This window comes from Ooceraea biroi, chromosome 10 (genome assembly GCF_003672135.1).
Source record: "Ooceraea biroi isolate clonal line C1 chromosome 10, Obir_v5.4, whole genome shotgun sequence".
In the NCBI taxonomy this organism is placed as follows: domain Eukaryota; kingdom Metazoa; phylum Arthropoda; class Insecta; order Hymenoptera; family Formicidae; genus Ooceraea; species Ooceraea biroi.
This window is the reverse complement of record NC_039515.1, coordinates 5,637,782-5,661,366: the sequence shown is the minus strand read 5'-3', so window position 1 is coordinate 5,661,366 and position 23,585 is coordinate 5,637,782. Positions and strand designations below refer to the sequence as shown.

At 42.0% G+C, this 23,585-nt stretch overlaps 1 protein-coding gene across 1 annotated transcript in view; it reads right to left on the bottom strand.

Annotated features, from left to right (window-relative positions):
* LOC105282702 (serine-rich adhesin for platelets) overlaps nucleotides 1–15,150 on the bottom strand; it is a 79,944-nt gene extending 64,794 nt beyond the window's left edge. Inside the window, 1 exon segment of the mRNA XM_011344906.3 lies at nucleotides 15,048–15,150. The gene's annotated coding sequence lies outside the window, so the exon portion shown is untranslated.
* Nucleotides 15,151–23,585: the final 8,435 nt, after the last annotated feature.

Genomic DNA, 23,585 nt, shown 5'->3' with positions numbered 1-23,585 from the left:
TTTGCGGCTTTTGCAGGCGCGAGCCTGCAATAACGAGCCGCGCTCGTATTGAAATCTTACCTGGTGGCTAAAGATCCTTCATTCGTGACAATACACGCGATAAACGCCGTGACATCCCCTTTCGCGAACGAAACACGCGCGCGTGTAATGCATCTTGACGTGTCTTGATGCGAGAGAGCCTCGGGGTATATTATTAATGCTCTTACGTCGATTGCGAAAAGCGTCTTAATCATTCGCGCACAAAGAAGTCGAAAAGTCACTTAATGGGTCCTTTAATGGGCCTTTAATGGACGAACGGACAGCCGATTAAAATAAAATGCATTACTCTTGCCCGAACTGGCGACTTGCCTCTGCGGTATTCTTTATTCTTTTATTGGGATTTTTATTGGGCATCTCCTCCCCTGATAGAAATATGTTATTTTATTATTCGCGGTAGTTTATATTTTGGGAAATATTGGGTTGGCCAAAAAGTAATTGCGTTTTTTTTATATAAATAAAAGGCGAATTTTTCATGGGAAACAAAAACTTTATTAAACAATATATTGTCCATTTTGTTTGATTATCTTTTGCCATTTTTCAGGCAACTTCATGATTCCGCGCTCAAAAAAGTTCTTATCTTTTTCAGCAAAAACAATTCCAAGAACGATTTCATATCCTCATCAGCAGTAAAGGTTTTACCATTCAAGGCGTTTTGCAAAGAACGAAACGAATGGTAATCTGATGGCGCCAGGTCTGGCGAATATGGTGGATGTGGTAACACCATGGTAACACATCCCATCCAAGCTGCAACAATTTTTCACGAGTGACCAAACTTGTACGTGGTCTAGCGTTATCGTGGTGAAACACAACACCTTTGCGATTCACTAATTCTGGACGTTTCTGTTTGATGGCATCATTTAATTTATCCAGTTGACGACAGTATACGTCTGAATGAATGGTTTGATTCCTTGCAAGCAGCTCAAAATACACAGTCCCACCAGACTGACAGCATAATCTTTCTTTGGTGAATATCTGCTTTTCAAGTGCTTTCAGCAGGTTCATCACGCTTGCTCCACCATCTTTTTCGTTTGACGTTGTTGTAGACGATCGATTTTTCGTCGCCTGTTATCATGCGTTTCAAAAATCGATCATTTTCCTCACGTTTCAAAAGAGAATCGCAGATGTCAATACGCTTAGTGAGATGAATTTCTTTCAGCTCATGTGCTACCAAAATATCGAGCTTACTAATGTATCCAAGTCGTTTTAAATGGTTTTCAACACTCGATTTCGATATGTCAAGATTCTCAGCAATCTCTCGTGTCGTTAAACGCCGATTCGAATCGATCGGTGCCCTTATTTTGTCATCATCAATTTCGATTGGCCTTCCTGAGCGTGGTGCATCTTTCACATTAAAATCTCGAGATCGAAATTTAGTAAACCAATTTTGACACTGCCGCAGTTTTAAAGCATCTTCGCCATATACATGACATAACTTTTTATGAGCTTGCACAGCGTTTTTCCCTTTTCGGAAGTAATAAAACAAAATATGACGAAAATGTTCTTTTTGATTTTCCATTTTGAAATCGACGGCAAACAAACATTGTTAACGAAATCGTGTACTTTCTTTTTCTAAAACAAGCTTGAACCGTGAGTTGTTAACTTACATAATGATTTTGCGGTTTAGAATGAAGTTAGTTACGTTTCAAGAAGACATGTATGTCCATCTATTGGAAAAAAACGCAATTACTTTTTGGCCAACCCAATAATATTATATTCGATCGCGTGGAGAAGAGGGAGAGATATTCTGCGCAACGTGGCACAGATAGAAAAATATCTCGTGGAATCTGGTTTACATCGATACTCCGATATTATCGTGATTTGCATCGCTACTTGCAAACAACGAGAGTTGCAATATCATTCTGCGACTGGCAGAAACAGAGGACATTTTATATGCCAGGTCAGATGTAAAGTACGCTGTATCTGGCTTTCAACCTCTAAACCACAAAAGCGGATATGTCTGTCGCGCTACCGCTATAAGTCAATGACAGCGGTGCCTTAGAATCGCGATCTGCAAATGAGATAATCATCATCAATCACAATGCTACGTGCAGTAACAAAGGTAATATTTTCAGTCCCTCTCTCTAATATGGTAAAAAACAGAACATTCATAAAGATTTATCACTAATTCTCAACCCTCTCTTTCGCCCTCTCTCTTTCTTTCTAATATCTCTCAATTTTTCCTCTTTTACAATCGACTTATGATTTACAAGAGAGAAGTAAAATTATTCTCTTATGGTGGAACTAAGAAAATGCAATTAGTAAAATAAAAATCCTCTTTAGCCTCACTAATGCGAAAGATGAACCGGAAGCGAACCATCCGCGAGTCGCAGCACATCTCGCTTGAAGATCAACGACATTTCTCATAATTGTACCGCAGGAATGACAAATCGGCGCATATGTTCAACAAGTCGTGGGTCATGTTATGCATGTGGCATGGTCCATTGTTGTCGCCATTCTCGTTCTGGAATTCCGATCGCCACGATTGGATGAATGTGTAACGGGCAACCTTCACACAAATCCCGCAGAATGTGAACGCCCTTCGATCGGATCGCAACGATCGGACAACGGCGAAAGGGTTCGGCCGGCGCGGGAGTTGGCTTGCAAAGTTAATTGCGAAGTCAATTATTATATTAGGTATATGCAAAAGTTTTAAAGTCCTTTCTTCAGCGTTCTAATATTATTTAAACTTCAAATAGATTTTCGCTTTTGTACACTTTTGAAGAGTTGGCATCGAAGTTTGTGTAACGTCATATGTCGTGACTTAACGATAAACATAACTTAAAAAAACAATAATGAACGCGATCAGCAATGAATAGTTATAGATATATACTTTTCCTATTCAGCAAACTAAGTTTGGACTTAGCTGGAAAGTTTTTCCACGCACGGCGTATTTATCCAATTTGGCGCCTTTGAATTACCACTTATTCCAATCGACGCGGTAATTTTTAACTGAATATCACTTTCGAGATGTGGTTGAGATACGAGAAACCTTTTTTCGCCAAGGAAATCGAAATTTACCGAGAAATGGTTAAAAATCGAGGGCAAATATTTTGACTGAATTATATTACACAAATTACGCATCTAAAAAGCGAAAACATGCAAAAAATGGCTAAAACTTTTGCATACACCTAACATTACACAAACTGCAAGCCGTGCGCATATTAATCTGCATTTCTCGCCGCGCATTCCGCGTCTCACCGGACACGTTGCCGATCGTAATGTAATTACCGATTACATCATTGGGAAATCATTGGACGGCGGAACGAACGTGTAATGAAAGTACGCGGCTTCGGGAAATATTTGCGCTGATAATCACGCGGGTATAATCTGCGAGCGATCCGTGGGACGAAGCAAAACGGAGCAGAGTCCTCGGACAGTTTGGAGTGAAGAGAGGACTGCATTATGCAAATTCGCTAATAACCACATTACCACATCATGTGATCACCTGAACAGCCTACATAATAGTATGGACTACGTATCGTTTTGTTCTCGATTGATTTGGCGCCGATGCACACTCCGCGACCGTTCTTGTCCTCTTTTAATAGAGATATAATCTCATCTTGCGAGATGAAACGAGATGGAGTTTCGACTGAAAGCTTCATAAATCTTCGTCGACGATGGCGATCCGTCAGCGGTGCCGGATGTCGCGATCGGCTTTCATTCCGGTCAATAAAATGCCGCGATAATGACCGCGTAACTGCATCGTTTTTGCGCGCTGTCTTTTCTATTTCGCGCGTCGCGATTAATAATGATAATTGGGTTCATCTCTCTTCTGGAGTCGCCGCTTAACACCGTCGGAAGCTTCACAAACGCCAACCGATTAATCGAGAGTCATCCCACACGATCGTCCATTCACGGATTTTAACGGTGCTCGCGTGAAAGTGAAGAAGCCGTTAACGCTATCGGTCTTCCGCTCATTTTTCAACTACCCGTCGTTACTTCGTTATCCTTATTATGTTATTTCGGCGATTAATCGTTACAAATTGTCGGCGTGGCCGAAGAAGAAACTCGGCGAGAGAAAGAGCCCAATTTTCAATGGCCGCTAAATTAAAGAACTTCTCTCGCGTGTGATTATAATCATCTCGGAAGATGTAATTTTAATGTAAAAAATTTTTATTGCATCTCCTTCTCTCTCTCTCATGTATAATTAATTAATGTAATATGATTTATCGTTAGCGTAAGACGTTGATGTAAGATCTGGAAAGATAGTCGAGACTGACAGGTCGTATAGAGGATCGGAATGAAAACAAGTTGATCACAACAGTAGGAGTATTGGCCGTGCAGCCTAAGACCTAGGCGTGTGAACCAGGGATCCCGGAGAGTTCGAGTTCAAATCTAAGGCAGTCTCCTAGTTATTTTTCGCCTCTTACAATTCAGAAGTGGGATAAAATCCGCTACCCCTCGAAGACAGTTGAGATTCATCCGCTATCCCTCGGAGAGGAGGGAGTTGAGAAGCAGCTGGCCGGTAGTGAAGCCTGAACATGGAGGTCGGGACGGACTCAGAGGAGTGAACCAACATGGAGATTGGGAAGGACTCAGAGGAGTGAACCAACATGGAGGTTGGGAGAGACTCAGAAGAGTGAACCAAAAATGGAAGTTGGGAGGGACTCAGAAGAGTGAACCAAAAATGGAGGTTGGGAGGGACTCAAGTGGAGTGAACCGACGATTTGGAGACATTCGGGGACGAATGTAATGTCAGGCTGGCCGAGCTGTAAGATTTGGAAAGATAGTCGAGACTGACAGGTCGTATAGAGGATCGGAATGAAAACAAGTTGATCACAACGGTAGTATTGGCCGTACGGCCTAAGACCTAGGCGTGTGAACCAGGGATCCCGGAGAGTTCAAGTTCAAATCTAAGGCAGTCTCCTAGTTATTTTTCGCCTCTTACAATTCAGAAGTGGGATAAAATCCGCTACCCCTCGAAGACAGTTGAGATTCATCCGCTATCCCTCGGAGAGGAGGGAGTTGAGAAGCAGCTGGCCGGTAGTGAAGCCTGAACATGGAGGTCGGGACGGACTCAGAGGAGTGAACCAACATGGAGATTGGGAAGGACTCAGAGGAGTGAACCAACATGGAGGTTGGGAGAGACTCAGAAGAGTGAACCAAAAATGGAAGTTGGGAGGGACTCAGAAGAGTGAACCAAAAATGGAGGTTGGGAGGGACTCAAGTGGAGTGAACCGACGATTTGGAGACATTCGGGGACGAATGTAATGTCAGGCTGGCCGAGCTGTAAGATTTGGAAAGATAGTCGAGACTGACAGGTCGTATAGAGAATCGGAATGAAAACAAGTTGATCACAACGGTAGGAGTATTGGCCGTACAGCCTAAGACCTAGGCGTGTGAACCAGGGATCCCGGAGAGTTCGAGTTCAAATCTAAGGCAGTCTCCTAGTTATTTTTCGCCTCTTACAATTCAGAAGTGGGATAAAATCCGCTACCCCTCGAAGACAGTTGAGATTCATCCGCTATCCCTCGGAGAGGAGGGAGTTGAGAAGCAGCTGGCCGGTAGTGAAGCCTGAACATGGAGGTCGGGACGGACTCAGAGGAGTGAACCAACATGGAGATTGGGAAGGACTCAGAGGAGTGAACCAACATGGAGGTTGGGAGAGACTCAGAAGAGTGAACCAAAAATGGAAGTTGGGAGGGACTCAGAAGAGTGAACCAAAAATGGAGGTTGGGAGGGACTCAAGTGGAGTGAACCGACGATTTGGAGACATTCGGGGACGAATGTAATGTCAGGCTGGCCGAGCTGTAAGATTTGAAAAGATAGTCGAGACTGACTGGTCGTATAGAGGATCAGAATGAAAACAAGTTGATCACAACAGCAGGAGTATTGGTCGTACAGCCTAAGACCTAGGCGTGTGAACCAGGGATCCCGGAGAGTTCGAGTTCAAATCTAAGGCAGTCTCCTAGTTATTTTTCGCCTCTTACATTGACGTCAAAAATCTCCGCAAGAAGCGATAACAGGATTTCCCAGGGTGTAAGCGGAGGCGATTAAGTAAGGTATAGCATTCTCCAAGTACTAACTCCAACAAAACGAGGTACTGAAATAATCGTGTACTTGTACGCAAACCCGACGCAATAATAGACCCGAGTGGTCACGCCGAGCGGGCCAACGCGAGGAAAGCTGAGAACGCTCGAAGAAAGCGCGGACGTGTTCAGCAGCGGCTGGTTCTCTCGCGGTATCGATAGTCCCATTTACGTCTATCAGATCGGATCGATCACGCCGATCGATCACGCGGAACCGGAGACCTCTCAGGATCCAACGCGTGAGATGCAGGCGCGAGAGTACGCATCCCGCAAAATTCAGAATTACGCAGACTTCTCTGACAGAAGAAATATGTTTTAATTAGATCTGTAATCCGCTTGATTTATGGAATAAATCGAAATAGATCTACTAAATCAAAGAGATTCCTTACTGCTTCAACGAATGTTTGCTAGTGCAGCTAGGAGTATTTCTGATGTGGCCAACCTATTTGCTGTCGTTTTTCTTTTTTTATTCAGACGTGAATTCATGAATAACGCGTATGGAATTTTTCTGAGTTTTCCTATGCAGGCAAAGCACGCGTTGGTATGTCAGGTGGTACCGAAGATGACGGTTTATCAGCGGCGTTTTTCCGCGTGCGAATCTTTCTACTTGCAAGTATGGATTTCGCGTCACGCCAGCTGCAATCAAGCCGACGAGCGATAATCAATCGCCGACTTCTCGTTGCCGACATCTTTTCCGCTACTTTGCTAACCAACCCTTTTATAATAAAATTAATTGTTGTTAAGCAATTTCAATCGATTTCTGCAAAATTATTAATTAAAGTTCTATTGTATTTAATCCAAATTGTAGATCATTAATTTCTTCGTTAGTAGTTTAAAATTGTTCTAATTTTTCCAAAAACGTCCGGGCTTTTGTTCACGCGTGAATTCGTTGTTTGCGTTGTTAAGCTTGAAACGCGCGTTTTCGGAGTCTCAATATTTTCAAATTACATCTCTCGCGTGGTAACAATGATAGCGAAGAGAGGAGGGGGGGAGAATAATGTAATCGCCGGAATAATGGTGTAATAAAACGAAACGCGATAGCTCGTGATATAACGCGCTCTGACGTGATGTGTGGGTGCTGACAACACGCGTGGTCGAAGTAATACGGAACAAGGGACAGAAGAGAGAAGAGCAGGGTCCGATAAAACTAATAAGATCGATTGAGGAATTACGAGGAAGCGGGACAAGGGAAAATCGGGAGTGCCGTGTTCAACGATTTACGCTCTTTCCGTTAACACGACACGCTCGGAAAGGATTTACAATACATTTCACGCGCGTGGGTTGCGTCGTAAAGGTGCTCTTGCGTAAACGCGGTATCGATTACCTTTGGAGAGTTATATCGATCATGCACCTCGAAACGGCATCCGAAACACGAGAGAGAAAGAGAGAATGTGAAATGGGAAATTGCAGAGAACGGGAGTAAAACAATCGAACGAAATGAGGAACAATCGCATTTTTACAGTCGCCGTTATTCAGTTCGCCGCAAAGAAAGATCGTCATGTCACTCTCTTCGCGCACTCTCTCTCTTTTTCTCCCTCTCTCGCAAAAAGAAGATTGAATAAAGTGAAAAAAAAAGAAAAGATAGAAATTCGACAGATGAATGAAATTAAAAGGCCGGCGAAATTATGATCGTTACGGTCCGACGTCGACCATTCGATCGGCACGTTTCGAAGCGAGTCCGACAGAATCAAAAATCCGGAAATGCGAGTGGCGGTAACGGCATGTTGGCCCCGCAAATCGGGGGAACTGGTAAGAACGCTCACTCGCTTCCGGGTTTCGCGATAGCATTCGCTTTTGACAGACGCGAAAATTTCCCTCACGAATCGCCGGTAGGAATCGACTCGGAAGCGCCGCGGGGATGCAACAATCGCGGGATCGTGGCAAGTGAAATGGAAATTGCGGCCGCAATGCACGGCACGTGCGTGCGAACGAAAGCGAGAGAGTTTCCTGCGGCGTGTCAAGAAACGGTTTGCGGATTCGCGATCGGCTTCGATTCGGCAAGCAAGGCCGAGCAGATCGTGCGCAGAACGAGGAAACGATCTCTCGCACTCTTTCTCACGTTTTCCCGATTGCGGAAACGAGCACGCAGCGAATTCTTCGATCGTTTGACCGATTTTTTTATTAATCGGAATCGGACGCACGCGTTACACGAAATACGATTACCGATAATGGATAGTGGATAAAATTATGGATAATAAAACGGATAATTATATTCATTTTATTTCACATTTATACAGGGTGGCCCATTTTAATTTATACAGTCGATTTTTTAAAAAACTAAAAGAGATACGAAAAAATGTTTCAGACAGACATGTCACGATTTCGAGGGGGACATAAGATGATACCATTGGTTTGACCTTGAATAGTCGTTTGAAGGTCACGCGAAGATCACCTTCAATTTCTTAAATTGAAACCCCAACTTTTTATTGCAGATTCTTATTCTCCATCGAAAAGTAAGTAACTTTTGTCTGAAACATTTTTCCGAAAAATGTCATCTTATGTCCTTAAAATGTCCTCAAAACTCATCTTGAAAATCATTTTAAGGACATAAGATGACATTTTTCGGAAAAATGTTTTAGACAAAAGTTACTTACTTTTCGATGGAGAATAAGAATCTGCAATAAAAAGTTGGGGTTTCAATTTAAGAAATTGAAGGTGATCTTCGCGTGACCTTCAAACGACTATTCAAGGTCAAACCAATGGTATCATCTTATGTCCCCCTCGAAATCGTGACATGTTTGTCTGAAACATTTTTTCGTATCTCTTTTAGTGTTTTAAAAAATCGACTGTATAAATTAAAATGGGCCACCCTGTATATACTGTCTTGCTTTTGATGTGTGTAGAAAGGGACTGGAAAATCGAAAGTCGTTCGAAACGCGACCGCGGGATTATGCTAATTGGAACATGCTAATTGCGAGATATCGATTAAGTAATGCCGCTGAGAACGGTAATCTCGAGGCGGAAGCGGTCGGTTACACTTTGTAGCGTTATAATTGCTGAGAATATCGTAAGAGAATTTTCTTTTCGCCGCGTTGGAAAAACGCGCGCGTAAAATTACGAGTGGACTCGAAACCGAATTACTGATCGAAGAATAATTAGCTCGGTCGCAGGTCGGTCTCGAGCGAAACTCCGCCGGATGAATTTTCAAGCATCGGATGAGAATATTGAATGCTACTCGTACATGTATAGTAATTGCGACAATAAATGATGGCCCGAGCGAATTTCTCAGTTCGGCAAGAACTTACTCGCGCACGATGAAAAAAATCGGCCGGAAAATTGACCGACAGGATGCGAGTGCTGGAAAAATAGCTACAATGGTCAATTTGTAGCTTTCTTTAATCGTCCGACATTTTTAGAAGTCTCGCGATAGACTGAATTGTTACATGAAGCTCTAAATAATTACTTTGTACTCAAGTACAAGTAATAATTACCGTATTTAAAATTACATTTATTTGTATATTGCGTGTATACTGAAGTCATAAAACATCCTGCTTCAATGGAATTTGACGTAAATAAATAAAAATATTTTCTCAAGTATGCGTAAGTACTGCATGCGGATGCGGAGTCACTGAACCGATTTATCCGTATTACGAGAAGTCGGAGAACCGGAGAACCCGGTAAAATGATCTTGCGGGATATGTAACGTACGGAGAACGGTAAAATAACGGAAGGAATGAGATGCAAGTTCGTTCTTAGCCGCGTTTGGCTACCGGGACTTTATATATATACAGGGTGTTTCCTAAGTAAGTAGACAAACTTAAGGAGGATATTCCTTGGCTTATTTTAAGAAGAAAAGGTCATATAAACATATGTCCTAAACTGCTTTGTTTTCCAAAAAAAGTACATCACTGTTTTCGTTCACTTTTCGGATAGCGTGCTTTTGCAGACGAGTCAACAGCGGTGGGGATGGAGTGGGGATGGTCTCGCGGCGCCGCAAGTGAACAATCGTTTCAGACTGCGCCGCGCGGCCGCCGCGAGACCATCCCCACTCCATCCCCACCGCTGTTGACTCGTACTGCAAAAGCACGCTATCCGGCATCACTGCTATCACGTTATCTTTGACGCAAACTTTATAGTTCCTATTAAGTTTAGTAATTTTATTAATTATGGTAAATTACACAAACGCCGAAATGACAGATATGCATTTCGTATACGGTCTTGCTAATGGAAAATGAAAAGTGAACGAAAACAGTGATGTACTTTTTTTTGGAAAACAAAGCAGTTTAGGACATATGTTTATATGACCTTTTCTTCTTAAAATAAGCCAAGGAATATCCTCCTTAAGTTTGTCTACTTACTTAGGAAACACCCTGTATATATATATATATGTATATGTGTACGCGTACAGCTGGTCGTGTACAGTGAAAGCCGGTACCTGAAATCGCGCAAAAATATCGGAGAAACTGGTCGAAATTAGTTTACGCATAGGTGGTGAGCCGGCGTGCATAATGCCGCATATGCAACCCGTTATTACGTAATAATGTCGACACTCGGCTAAGAATATAATCACCGAAAGAAGTCGCGGTGCAACAGATCAAACTTGATCAACGAAATGACACGGAAGCGGTGCTTGCATCCTCATCGTTTCTCCTCCGAAATCGGATACGTTTCGCATCCGATCTCGCTCTTAGTGATTTACGTCGACGCTGAAAATCATTTGAAGAATTTAATTGGGAACTCTTTTAGAAAACGAGCAACTCGTCTTCTTGCAACTTCTCAAGAAGCTTGCGAGAACCTTCGCTACTCGCTACAGAGTCTAAACCGGTCGGATTGCATTTCGCTAACACCGTCAGTTTTTCTCCCCTCAGCGAAGACGAATATTAGATGAATGATTATTTTTGACAAATCTCGCGTGGAATCACCAACCTGTAGTCCGCGTATACCGGTCGCCGGTTATCCTCGCGATCGATCTTTAGTCGACTCGCGTTCGATGATCCTTGCTGGGGAGGTTTGCCTCTTTTTCTTCTTCTTCTTCTTCTCTCTGTCTCTTCTTGTTTCTGTCAGGCGTTATCCTTTCAGCAGGAGGCTCTAGCGGTCCCCGCGACACGCTTGTCTTCGCGCATGTTAATGCACGTGGATGATCGCACACGTCCGAGAATCATGCTGTCCTGAGACGACGCGAATCGTCTGTCATCGTCGGGCGGGACGCCGATGATGATCGATCATCGATTCCGCCGTATCTCGCGTATTCACCGGCAGAGAAAAAAGGAAGAAGAAAGAAAGAAAGAACGAAAGCAACGAATACGCCGACGTACAACACAGCGAACACTTTCTCCTGGCCAGCTGCACACCACGCGCACGTCCGAAGAAGTCGGGACCCACCTCGCAGGTCGCCTCGCAGTCACGTCAACCAATCTCCCTGGATCTCCGATCGGCAGGGATGATCGCCACGTGTCGCGCGAGCGAAGGATTTACGTGTGGTATTTCGCGGGCAGAGCCAATTTCGATCGCGACAGGTTTATTATATAAATTATTGCACAATATTACGCCGTTGGAAGGAATTTTTCTTCCCCGGTCCGCTCTCTTGCGCTTTTGGAAAAAAACAGAGCCGGTAGTTCGGCTAATCTTTAAGAAAATTTTGTTTCCTCTTAGGTTTCTACTTTCTCTTTCCCTTTCCGTTCTTTCTCAGCGTTCACGGTCGCAAATTATAAATTTTCATAAATTTTTGTATTCCAAATTTTCGTAAAGCATCGGCGAAACGATCGCAGCTGCGCTTCGAATTTTACAACTCGGTGTCCTTTTCAAATCCCAAATCCCGGATGTGCGCTGCAAATAACGCACGGGAACTTTACGAAGCACACGCCGTCGAATCCTATGTATCCTTCTTGCACCGTTCACTCGCCAGAATCCACCATGCGCCGAACGATCCGGATGATCCGGGGATTAACCGGTCGGATTTCGCCAACCTCGCTCCGTGGAAGCGATCGTCAGACTAAAGTCGTCGCACCGCTGGTAAGAGTACGTGCATGGGTTTCTTATCCCTTCTGTTAGCACGGAGTCCCCTCTTTCTGTCTCTCCTTCGTCTACCGGTACCTTCGCTCGCTCACTCGCTCGTTTGCTCGCTCGTTCTGCCATCCTGCTCGAGAATCGAACCTGCCAAATCCATTGAACCAAAGCCAACAAATCGATTTTTCAGGATTATGCGATCCTTTGTCAGCCTTGAGGAGTAAGTTGATGTTCCTGTGCAGTGCAACATTTGGGAAGATCGCAAAATAGGTCTCTTCTAAGAAGAGGACATTTTCGATAGAGGAACTTGGACTTTTGTATCGTTTCAAGTAACGTCTACGCAAGAGAAATCTAATCTGAAAATTTTATTTTTTGCTAGTTTCATCCATTTTATCTCACTTTGTTCTGTTCGCGATCTCGCCATGGGATTCTACTCGAGATTAGGCAAATCGGGTAAATTCTACCTGCCCGTTACACAACGGCGGTTCTTTCTCCCGCATTTTTCACTTCGGAGGCTTCGTGACAAGCTGCGTACGCCGAACGTAAATCGTAAATCGTCATTTACGAGCGGCCGCAGCGCGTAATAATTACCCCGGAGAAAGAAAACGGAACCGCCATACTCAGAGTTCAGCTTGGGGTCGCACGAAATGCCGGGTATTAACGTCATTCCCGATGGACATTGCCGAAATTGCGCACTCGGTCCCAAAGATCTTAATCACCGGCCTGCCAAGAGAAACATGCAGAAAAACGGCTGGCACTGATCATTCGCTGCTCGACTTCTTCAATTGTAATTGTGAAATATTAGCTGCATTCAAACGTTTTTGATCATTTTTTGCACGTTTTCGCTTTTTAGGTGCATAATATATATATATACCTAAAAAGCGAAAACGTGCAAAAAATTATATATATACAGGGTGTCCCGGGTTTTAACCGACAAACTGCGGGAGCATATTCTACTAGTGGAAATAAGAAAAAATTCTTATATCGAGTTTGCTTAGAAATGCTTTATTACAAAGTTATAAACCAATATTGAAAAGAAATATCAGATAAGTAACAACGGATTTTTTCACAAAAATAAAAATTATCTACGCAATGATTTAGTGACGCATTTCAAAATGTTGTCCTTGCACATCGATACAAGCTAGACATCGACGCAGTACAGAATTTGTTACGGTACGACATTCCTGAAAATTTTGTTGCATCTCAGTAACTGAATTAGTAATTCGTTGCTTTAAATCTATCTGGTACTCTCCTGTTGGGAAATCTACGTTGATACTCTCGTACGGCAGCTCGTGCATTTCCGTCACAGAATCCGTACACGAAATGAATATCGGTGTATTCCTCATTTGAAAACACTTTTGGCATTCTGATAGTAATTGCTAGTTGACACGACGATTGAAATCTAACAGCTACTGTTGTGAAAGTAACAATCATACTGAATCGTTTCAACATAGTGAACATGAATACATGTGAATACACGTAACATAAACATCTTCGACCTTCCAAATTCTACACTATGTTCCGTTGTTACTTATCTCATATTTCTTTTCAATATTGGTTTATAACTTTGTAATAAAGCATTTCTAAGCAAACTTTTCTTATTTCCACTAGTAGAATATGCTCCCGCAGTTTGTCGGTTAAAACCCGGGACACCCTGTATATATATGTATATATGCAATAATATATGCAATACAATTAGTCAATTAATATAGAGGAAAGTCCCCGATTATGAGATACCATATCGATTTTGCCGAATGTAAGGAAATCTATAGGCAGAATTTAAAAATGTAATACGTTCTCTTGAAGAGAATTTAATAAGCTTTAGGTTGGTGAAATGAAAAATCTAATTTAAATATTATTTTTTCTGAAAATTGAAAAAATGTGAAAAAAGAGCTTTACGCAAGATCGCGAAAGTGTGCTCCTAATATAAGATACCTTGAGCAATCGGTGTTAAAAGTGCAAAATACATCAGTATTGCAAGTAAAAAACTTTATTAGATATTTTTATAAAAATACTGCTGCCACAGCCTTCGCCAAATCTTCACGATTCCACTGTCGACGCTTTCTCGTATCTCTAACCTCCATAGTCAGATTCTATAAAAATTAAATACACAAAAATTCGTAATATAAATTCGTATTAACTTTTCTTTAACCTTAAGTAGTATTTTCTTTCTTTTTATTACACTACATACTCTTCATATTCGAGCAATAATTATCTCATATTAAGAGTACCCTGAATGTCTCATTATACGAGCCACGCGCCTAGCGGCTCCGCGATCATGAAATCTAACCTCTACAATTAAGCAATTCAACAAATCGCGTATTTTCCTGTTACTACGATTCTACTCTATCATTGCATACTGAATTTATTGCCAACCATTTCTTTATTATGTAATAAACAGGGTTTAAAGACTTACCTTAAGTTCCTTTGACATGTTCACAATTTCACAAACCTTTTCTTGCAAAAACTAAACGCAATAACGAACAGTGAATTTTTCACTAAATATATTTTACACCAAGAGTAATAAGTTTATGGTGGAATTAACAGATGGTACTCACTAGTTTAGCAGAAACTCCAGTATCTCATATTAGGAGCATATCTCATAATAGGGGATTCTCCTCTATACAAGCAATACAAATGACGTTACAAACTTCGATATTAACTTTTCAAAAGTGTACAAGAACGAGAATTTACTTAAAAAAATTAAATAATACCAGAGCGCTGCGAAAAAAACTACAAGTTTTGCATGTACCTAATAATACTAATTGCCAAATAATATTTCGATATCCGGAATATAGCACAATGCAGTAGAGCACTATACGTGCATCTGCAGTAAAGTATAGGGAAACACGGAGTAATTATTGAAATTAACCAAAGTTTATGGGAACGGTGTACCATAAGTGGTGCAGAAGTGAAATGGAAGTGTAACGGACGGACAGGCGCGAGTAAGAGGCCCTGCAAGGAGCCCGAGAATCAGCCGAGAAAAGTGCGAGGGAAAAGTGAGCTGGGCGACCTTCGCGACAATTCACTTACCTTACCTCTTGTCCAGTCTCTCGAATTCAGCTCGTTCTACCGCAGCTGCCCGAGTTTTCGTCAATGCCCTGCCACGCGCCTGATCACCGTTGCAAATAGTTTCTGCAATCAGTAATCAAGCAGGAAGTCTAATTTCAGACAGTAATGTTGAAATACTATACATGTAGAAACTCTATTAAACATGAACTCTCACTGGAAAAGATCAAAATAACCATCTTGAATACATGGAGAAATAAATATTATAGAAACAGCGAGCAAAGTTTCATAAAAGATTTACGCATACGCAACAGACGCAAAGAATCTCTCAGTAAAAGCTATACAATTAGCTATTAGATACAATTATTCGAGCACAACATTATTCAGACTTTCTTGCCTCGTTTTAAAACTACACCTTGATAATTGCTGCACAAACTCTAAAAAATTGAAGATATTTATTAATATATTCCTGCTTTCTCCGTAGCACTCCGTCTTTTTTCTTTCTTTCTAAAGAAATACACTTGCTGAGTGTCGAATGAAACCCAAATACAACTAAATGCCATTTAATAGACTTTCCGAGCCTCTGATACTGTTCTCGACAAGACATTTTCATCAGTCAAGCACTCGATGACTGGCACGTTAGTCGCGTGTTGAATCTGTCAGCGTTTGTCGCCGATCCTTCATATTCTAGGCAGAGAAAATCGAGCGGTACACACCGCGCTAACGTGGCAGCCGGCTTGCAGAGAAAGGCGGCCACCCACCAGCTTACACAACTCCTTGCTCCAGTTATTAGTATGTGACTCTTTTGGCCGGTCGACCGACCCGACGAACTGTGGCGGGATTGTCGTTTGAGTCGCTCTCGCAGAGATTCGCGTGAGAGTTAAATTAAATTAAATTAAATTCATCCGCCCGGAGATGCAGCCTCTCGCGCGAGCCGTTCATGTCTTGCGCTTCCAAGGTTGTTGCAACCGTTGCAACCGTCGCGAGCAATTAAAAGTGAAGCCTGGAACGCCGCGCGTTCTCTTGGCTCGCGGTTGCAAAGGTAAACGCGCGAATACTGATGTGTAGATAATATATTGATGTAATGCACAATAAAATTAATGTATCGATGGAGTGTGTCAATAAACGATGTACGTGTGTGTGAGTAACATCTAAATAAGTAATATGTCATATCGAACATGTAATTATCAAAGATAATCAAACATGTTTTTCTGGGTGTTTTTTATATCCTTCTTCTTAAACATCAGACTTTCTAAATGCAAAATGATTTGGAGTAACTCGTACACATATGCGCTATGAATATATTGTGTATGTAATATATTGGGTCGCCCGGAAAGTTCGTGCCGATTTTTAACAGATGGCGTTGGAACATGTCTGAATATATCAATGTTATTGAAAACATACGATTTATATACATATGCTTAAAGGTGACATTTCAACGCATCTTTAGGAAAAAAGTTGTTTCAGATAAATTGATTCGTGTCAGTTTTGTACTCTTTTGAAGATGGAAGAAAACAAAGAACATTTTAGACACTTGATGCTTTTCTATTACCGGAAAGGCAAAAATGCCTCACAAGCAACAAATTTGGTATGTTCTGTTTACGGAGAAGGCGCTTTAGCTGAAAGAACCGTACGTAAGTGGTTCGCTAAGTTTAGAGCTGGTGATTTTAACCTTAAAGACCAAGAACGCCCGGGCAGACCCTCTACTATTGATGATGACCAAATTAAGCACTGATCGAAAATAACCCGCGCTACACGACACGTGAATTAGCAGAGATACTGAAAATATCGAAAACCACTGTCCACGAGCTTGGTTATGTAAGTCGCTATGATGTATGGGTTCCGCATAATTTGGCCGAAAAAATTTAATGGATCGCATTTCCATCTGCGACTCGCTGTACAAGCGCAACGAAAACGTACCATTTTTGAAGCAATTAGTGACGGGTGACGAAAAATGGATCATTTACAACAATGTAGAACGAAAAAGATCCTGGGGTAAGCGAAATGAACCAGCATTAACCACTCCGAAAGCTGGCCTTCATCCAAAAAAAGTCATGCTCTGTGTCTGGTGGGGTTGGAAAGGAATCCTATATTATGAGCTCCTACCACACAACCAAACGATAAATGCAGATAAGTACTGCTCGCAACTGGACGAATTAAAGACAGCGATTCAGGAAAAACGTCCAGAATTAGCTAATAGGAAGGGCGTCGTGTTCCATCAGGACAATGCCAGACCTCATGTTTCTTCGACCACCCGACAAAAATTGTTGGAGTTTGGCTGGGATGTGCTACCTCACCCACCGTATTCACCAGACATTGCACCTTCAGACTTTCACTTATTTAGGTCTGTGCAAAATTCTCTTAGCGGCAAGAACTTCAACTCTTTGATCGACATAAAAAACCACCTTGAGGAGTTTTTCGCCGAGAAACCTAAGAAGTTCTGGGAGAATGGAATCTTCCAGTTGCGTGAAAGATGGACAAAGGTTGTGAAACAAAACGGTGCATACATAAGTCAATAAATATTTATCGACATAAAAAAATGTTGCCTTTGAATTTTCCTTCAAAATCGGCACGAACTTTCCGGACGACCCAATATTTTCATAAACATTTTCAAAATCGTAGAATAACAGATTTACCGCAAATTTATGCAATCTCGTTATTCCTGCTCAGTTCGCGACTGTTTTTTTTCCGGGGAAAAGTATCGTGACCACGTTAAACAATGAATAGTTAATAATTAATAATTATCGTGTGATAATTTTGCCTGTCATATTATCGCAGCGATAATACGTCCCGATAACGAGATTCTTATTCATTGCGCTTGAGAAATCTCGTCGCGAAACGGCTCAAAGTAGCAGTAGATCCTTGAGTGACTTACTCGATTGTGATCGAAATGATCTACAATAGTAGCTATTACGCCACTGCATGCTTGCCTGACACGTTTCCGGTTAGCGTGATTGCCCGTTACACATAATACGCCTTTCGAAACGACTCTATTCTCCCGTTTTTATCGGCCGGTGAAGATTTCAAATTTCATCTCACAATTAGCGTAATTTATTTATTTCCACATGAACGGTTCAATGGGAAATCGACGTACGCGAAAGCTGGAAGCCGGAAGGGATCACGAGGTCCTTCAATTTTCTCATACAAAATTACACGTTTACTTTCGATGGCGGATTCACTTGCGGATCTTCTTCAAGCTCTTTGATTTTGCGATATTTCATCCAAACTTCCGACTTCCACCATCAACTTACGATACTTCGGTAACGCGCCGTTACGCAAGCGACATTTCTTCATTATCAATCAGTAATGTTGTAAAATATTACAAGACGATTTTACGAGCCAATTCAACGAAAAGTGGCACCTTCACCGGCGCGCAAACGGTACGAGAATGTTGGATCCTGCGACGAGAATCTCTGATATGTGCGGGACGCTGGCAAAGTCGATAGATTTACGACGCTGTACGTGAATGTAATAGTTATTTATCGCTGACATATAATAAGGCATCGATTATGAACGCTCGTCTTTATGACGGCAGTAAACTAACGAATCCGAATCGCCGCCGATTACATTGTTACCGCTCGTGAATTCCTCATTGTCTGCGCCGGCGAAAAACGCAAACTACGAGCTTCGTTATGCAAGCTGGAATGATCAAAATAATTAATTACCGGCGCTATTTCTGCGGAGGAACTTTTACAGCGAAATGTTTATGAAATTCACAAAGATAATCGCTGCATCAGGCGAGAGCGAACAACGCAAATTGCGGTCGCTTCTCTCGGCGAGTAAAAAAGAGAAAGAAATTTTGTAGAACGTTTCAGCTTACATATACCCGACTAGAAATGTTGTCAGGTTTACCTAATATGTTATAAGGACCTGACGTGGTTGGCGTAAGGTAATCCTGAATAAGGTATACCTAAGAATATCCTCATCAGGTTCAAATATGTATGACCTTTTTAGGGTTAAAATAATAAGGAACATATTAGGACCTTCTTACGTTATGCCTGATATTTCAAAGTACAAATTTTGTTGAGGTTTACATTATTAGTACCTACTAAGGATCTTATTCCTTCATCCTGATATTTTTTTAAATTTAGAGGTAAAGGTTTCCCACATCTGGTCCTACATCGGACCATACGTAGTTTATCATATTATAATGTACGTTATATGCTTAATGTAGAAAGAATAGTAATTTCTATTTAATTTGCGAGTATTAATTATTTTTATATCATATACGTTTCAATGTACTCGATTATGGAACAATAAGAGACAAAAATCAACACAAGTGTGTGTTTCCCGCCTCTGATTCACCAAGCGACCGATAGATGGCCAGGTCAGGCGTGACGTTCTCGCAAGAAACATTTGGTTAGCACCTTACAAATAACCATCTGGAAAATCGATCCGGTACTCTAATCTTCTCTTCTTTTAGACTCTTACTTAGAACATATACTAGTAGTATATGTTCCAAGGACTCTTACACTCACCGCAAATATCAAGTTTTAGTAATCCTTTAGACGACTTGGTGCTGTCTGGGTAGTAAGGATTTAATAATTCAACCCGATATCCAGATAAGGACCTAACTATTGTGCTGCGTTACATGACTGATCAGGTCCTGATGAATTTACCTTATCAGGACCTGATAATAAAGTAAGGTCAACCTGATCAGGACCACTGGATAAATTTCTAGTCGGGTATTATACGAGTATCACTTTTACCGTAGTTTATTAACGGATTAGAAATCGATACTTGAAAAGGATTAATATTCCACCTCGCAAATAATTGGAATGCATTGTTCCAAGACACGTTGGAACGTCACGACAGCTGGCTTGCGAGATTTCGGGCAACCTGGTGGTCCCGATCTCAAATGATCATCCGTGTTGGATGATCATCCGATCTATCGAATCTCTCGGTGTCATCATGTTGCGACGATGCAGCCTGATAGGCTGATATCGCTCGTTGGAACAGTTAGAGCGTTCGCAAACAGCAGCCGGGTGCCATAGGCACTTTTCTAATCGCATTTAGCCTGATTAGCATCTAGGTGGACTGTGGCTGGCGATTGTGTAGGTACCCCTCCTGGTGACCAAGCTATTTCCTTTTATCGTGCCACCCGAACGATCACCACGCGGATACGCGACTGTCGCAAGCTCTCCCACTCGTTTTCGCTCCCGTTTTCGCTCTCGGTGTCCGCTGTCGCAGCTCTCTCGCAAATTCTCCAGCAGGAAGTTGGAGTTCACAAGCTGATAGAGCTCGAGCCAACGCTGGCAATGAATCGTGATCGGGTCGAATTTCATCAAAAAATTCGTAACTCTCAGATGCAGCTAGATGATCTTCGTGATTGAATATCAAGACACGATTTTTGATTCGATGTTAATTCTTCGTATAGTGATTTATTTCTCTTCTACGTGGACAAGGCAAGATTTGCCCGTAGTCTCTCGGCGCGACGCGCGACTGTGACGACAACGTTACGTCAGGAATTACTCTGCTCTCGTCTCTACTCTGGTGTCGTCTTCGATGCGATTTCGAAATCCCGGGACGATCCACTTTCACGCGGAGAGGTTCCGTGCGAGGCTTCGTGAATTTGCGACAATCCGAGACGCGTCGCGAACGGGACCAACGATCGTTAGACACATACGACTCAAAGCGGTACCTTCGAAGAAAGAAAAGAAACAAAGTCGCCTGGCATGCCGTGCGCGAAAGTCGCATAAAACCGGCGGTTTTTTGCGCGAATGCGATTACATAAATCGTTCTTTCAGTCTAAGTCTGATATATTCCTGTCTTTATGTATTTCCCACCGCGCGTATTTAAGCTCCTCCTACCACTTTTATTCGTCCAAACGCGAAAGTCACCGTTTTAATCAGCGAAGCTCGTTTTCAGCACGAGAGAGGAATCACAGAGCCGCGATTCTCGTGATCAAATCCGCCTTTTGTCATCTCCCAGCGCGGCCGCGCGCCCGCTATTAATTTCATTAATGGTTTCACCATTTAATTATTTACGTGCCGCGAATCGGGCGACTCGAGTAGGCATATCTACGTCTTGGGACGATGTCGAAATCACGCGAGATTGCGTTTTGCAAGGTAGCAGGATACGGGATCCTCTCCGCGAAGGAAGGCATCCGTCTCCCGGCGGAGTTTCCAAAGTAATGCACGTCGCTTGTAACTATTGGGTTGGCCAAAAAGTAATTGCGTTTTTTTTATATAAATAAAAGGCGAATTTTTCATGGGAAACAAAAACTTTATTAAACAATATATTGTCCATTTTGTTTGATTATCTTTTGCCATTTTTCAGGCAACTTCATGATTCCGCGCTCAAAAAAGTTCTTATCTTTTTCAGCAAAAAACTATTCCAAGAACGATTTCATATCCTCATCAGCAGTCAAGGTTTTACCATTCAAGGCGTTTTGCAAAGAACGAAACAAATGGTAATCTGATGGCGCCAGGTCTGGCGAATATGGTGGATGTGGTAACACCATGGTAACACATCCCATCCAAGCTGCAACAATTTTTCACGAGTGACCAAACTTGTACGTGGTCTAGCGTTATCGTGGTGAAACACAACACCTTTGCGATTCACCAATTCTCGACGTTTCTGTTTGATGGCATCATTTAATTTATTCAGTTGACGACAGTATACGTCTGAATTAATGGTTTGATTCCTCGCAAGCAGCTCAAAATACACAATACCTTTAAAGTCCCACCAGACTGACAGCATAATCTTTCTTTGGTGAATATCTGCTTTTCAAGTGCTTTCAGCAGGTTCATCACGCTTGCTCCACCATCTTTTTCGTTTGACGTTGTTGTAGACGATCCATTTTTCGTCGCCTGTTATCATGCGTTTCAAAAGAGAATCGCAGATGTCAATACGCTTAGTGAGATGAATTTCTTTCAGCTCATGTGCTACCCAAATATCGAGCTTACTAATGTATCCAAGTCGTTTTAAATGGTTTTCAACACTCGATTTCGATATGTCAAGATTCTCAGCAATCTCTCGTGTCGTTAAACGCCGATTCGAATTGATCGGTGCCTTTATTTTGTCATCATCAATTTCGATTGGCCTTCCTGAGCGTGGTTCATCTTTCACATTAAAATCTCGAGATCGAAATTTAATAAACCAATTTTGACACTGCCGCAGTTTTAAAGCATCTTCGCCATATACATGACATAACTTTTTATGAGCTTGCACAGCGTTTTTCCCTTTTCGGAAGTAATAAAACAAAATATGAGGAAAATGTTCTTTTTGATTTTCCATTTTGAAATCGACGGCAAACAAACAATTGTTAACGAAATCGTGTACTTTCTTTTTCTAAAACAAGCTTGAACCGTGAGTTGTTAACCTACATAATGAATTTGCGGTTTAGAATGAAGTTAGTTACGTTTCAAGACATGTATGTCCATCTATTGGAAAAAAACGCAATTACTTTTTGGCCAACCCAATATTATTTATTCATCTCTCGGCCGTCTTATTTCGCGGTACGTTTACTTTATCTGCCTCGATTTTTGCAGGACGCGCCGTTACGCTCGCGACTGGACGTACATACGCGTGATCATTAGCAGAATTGCGATAAGGATCGCGCGGGGCAATCCCTGAACGGGCGAATCGCGAAGATTCATGCGATCCCGCCGTGCTAATTAGTTGCAATTTTTCTTCCGGCACTTTTTTGTCTGTCGTTGACCTACGCGGGTCTGCGGTAGGTATACAACGGCCGTAACGGCCTGATGCTATCCGTATCGTATATCACTGACGAAACACGTCCGTCTCCCTCGGAGCAGCGATGATAGCGCGGAATTATCTAAGGCTTTCAGATAAGGCTGAATGACAGAAATTCCTCTGTCGTTTCTATCTTCCTCTTCTCTCTCTTCTCTCTCTCTTTCTGCCGAAATGTCTTCTATTGCACCAGACTTATCCTGAATTAATTAGCACAAGGCCATTCGTTGAAAACGTTACGTTGTCCGATTAGACAAGGAGAGATTCAATGTTGAGAGTGATCGTCATTTATCTCAATGATTCTTAAGTATTATCAATTATAGAGAAAATTCCAATGGAATTCTCTCGAAACGATCAGGAAATCTAATTTTGACATCTATCTTTCTTACTTCGGTTCATCGGAAATCCTAGATCTTCGTTTGAACTTTTCTTCACTCGGAAAATCAAGGACTTTGTTTCGGACATCAAATCGATTGAAAATTGGTGAAAATATCCAATATTGAAGGATAGAAGTAAGATAGCAACATACATAAATATTCGTTAATTTTTCTATGCGAGTACCGCGTGGATTCCAGATTCGGAATTCGAGCTGGACGCGAATGATCGAGACATATAGGCAGAATCAATTTTTTCTTGATTTCGCGACGGATATATCGTGTCAATTCACTTCAAGGTTTAGGGAGAAAGCACATTTACATAAGGAGTCCGTGCCCGCGATATCAGAGGCAGACTGGACAATTGGATTTGGAAATCGCGCACACCACGCCTACGATTAACCAGGAGGAGACCACCTTGAACTCGGACCATATAATTAACTACGTGAAACCATTCTAATTGGCCTTCGTCACTGGACGCTACAAAGCGTTA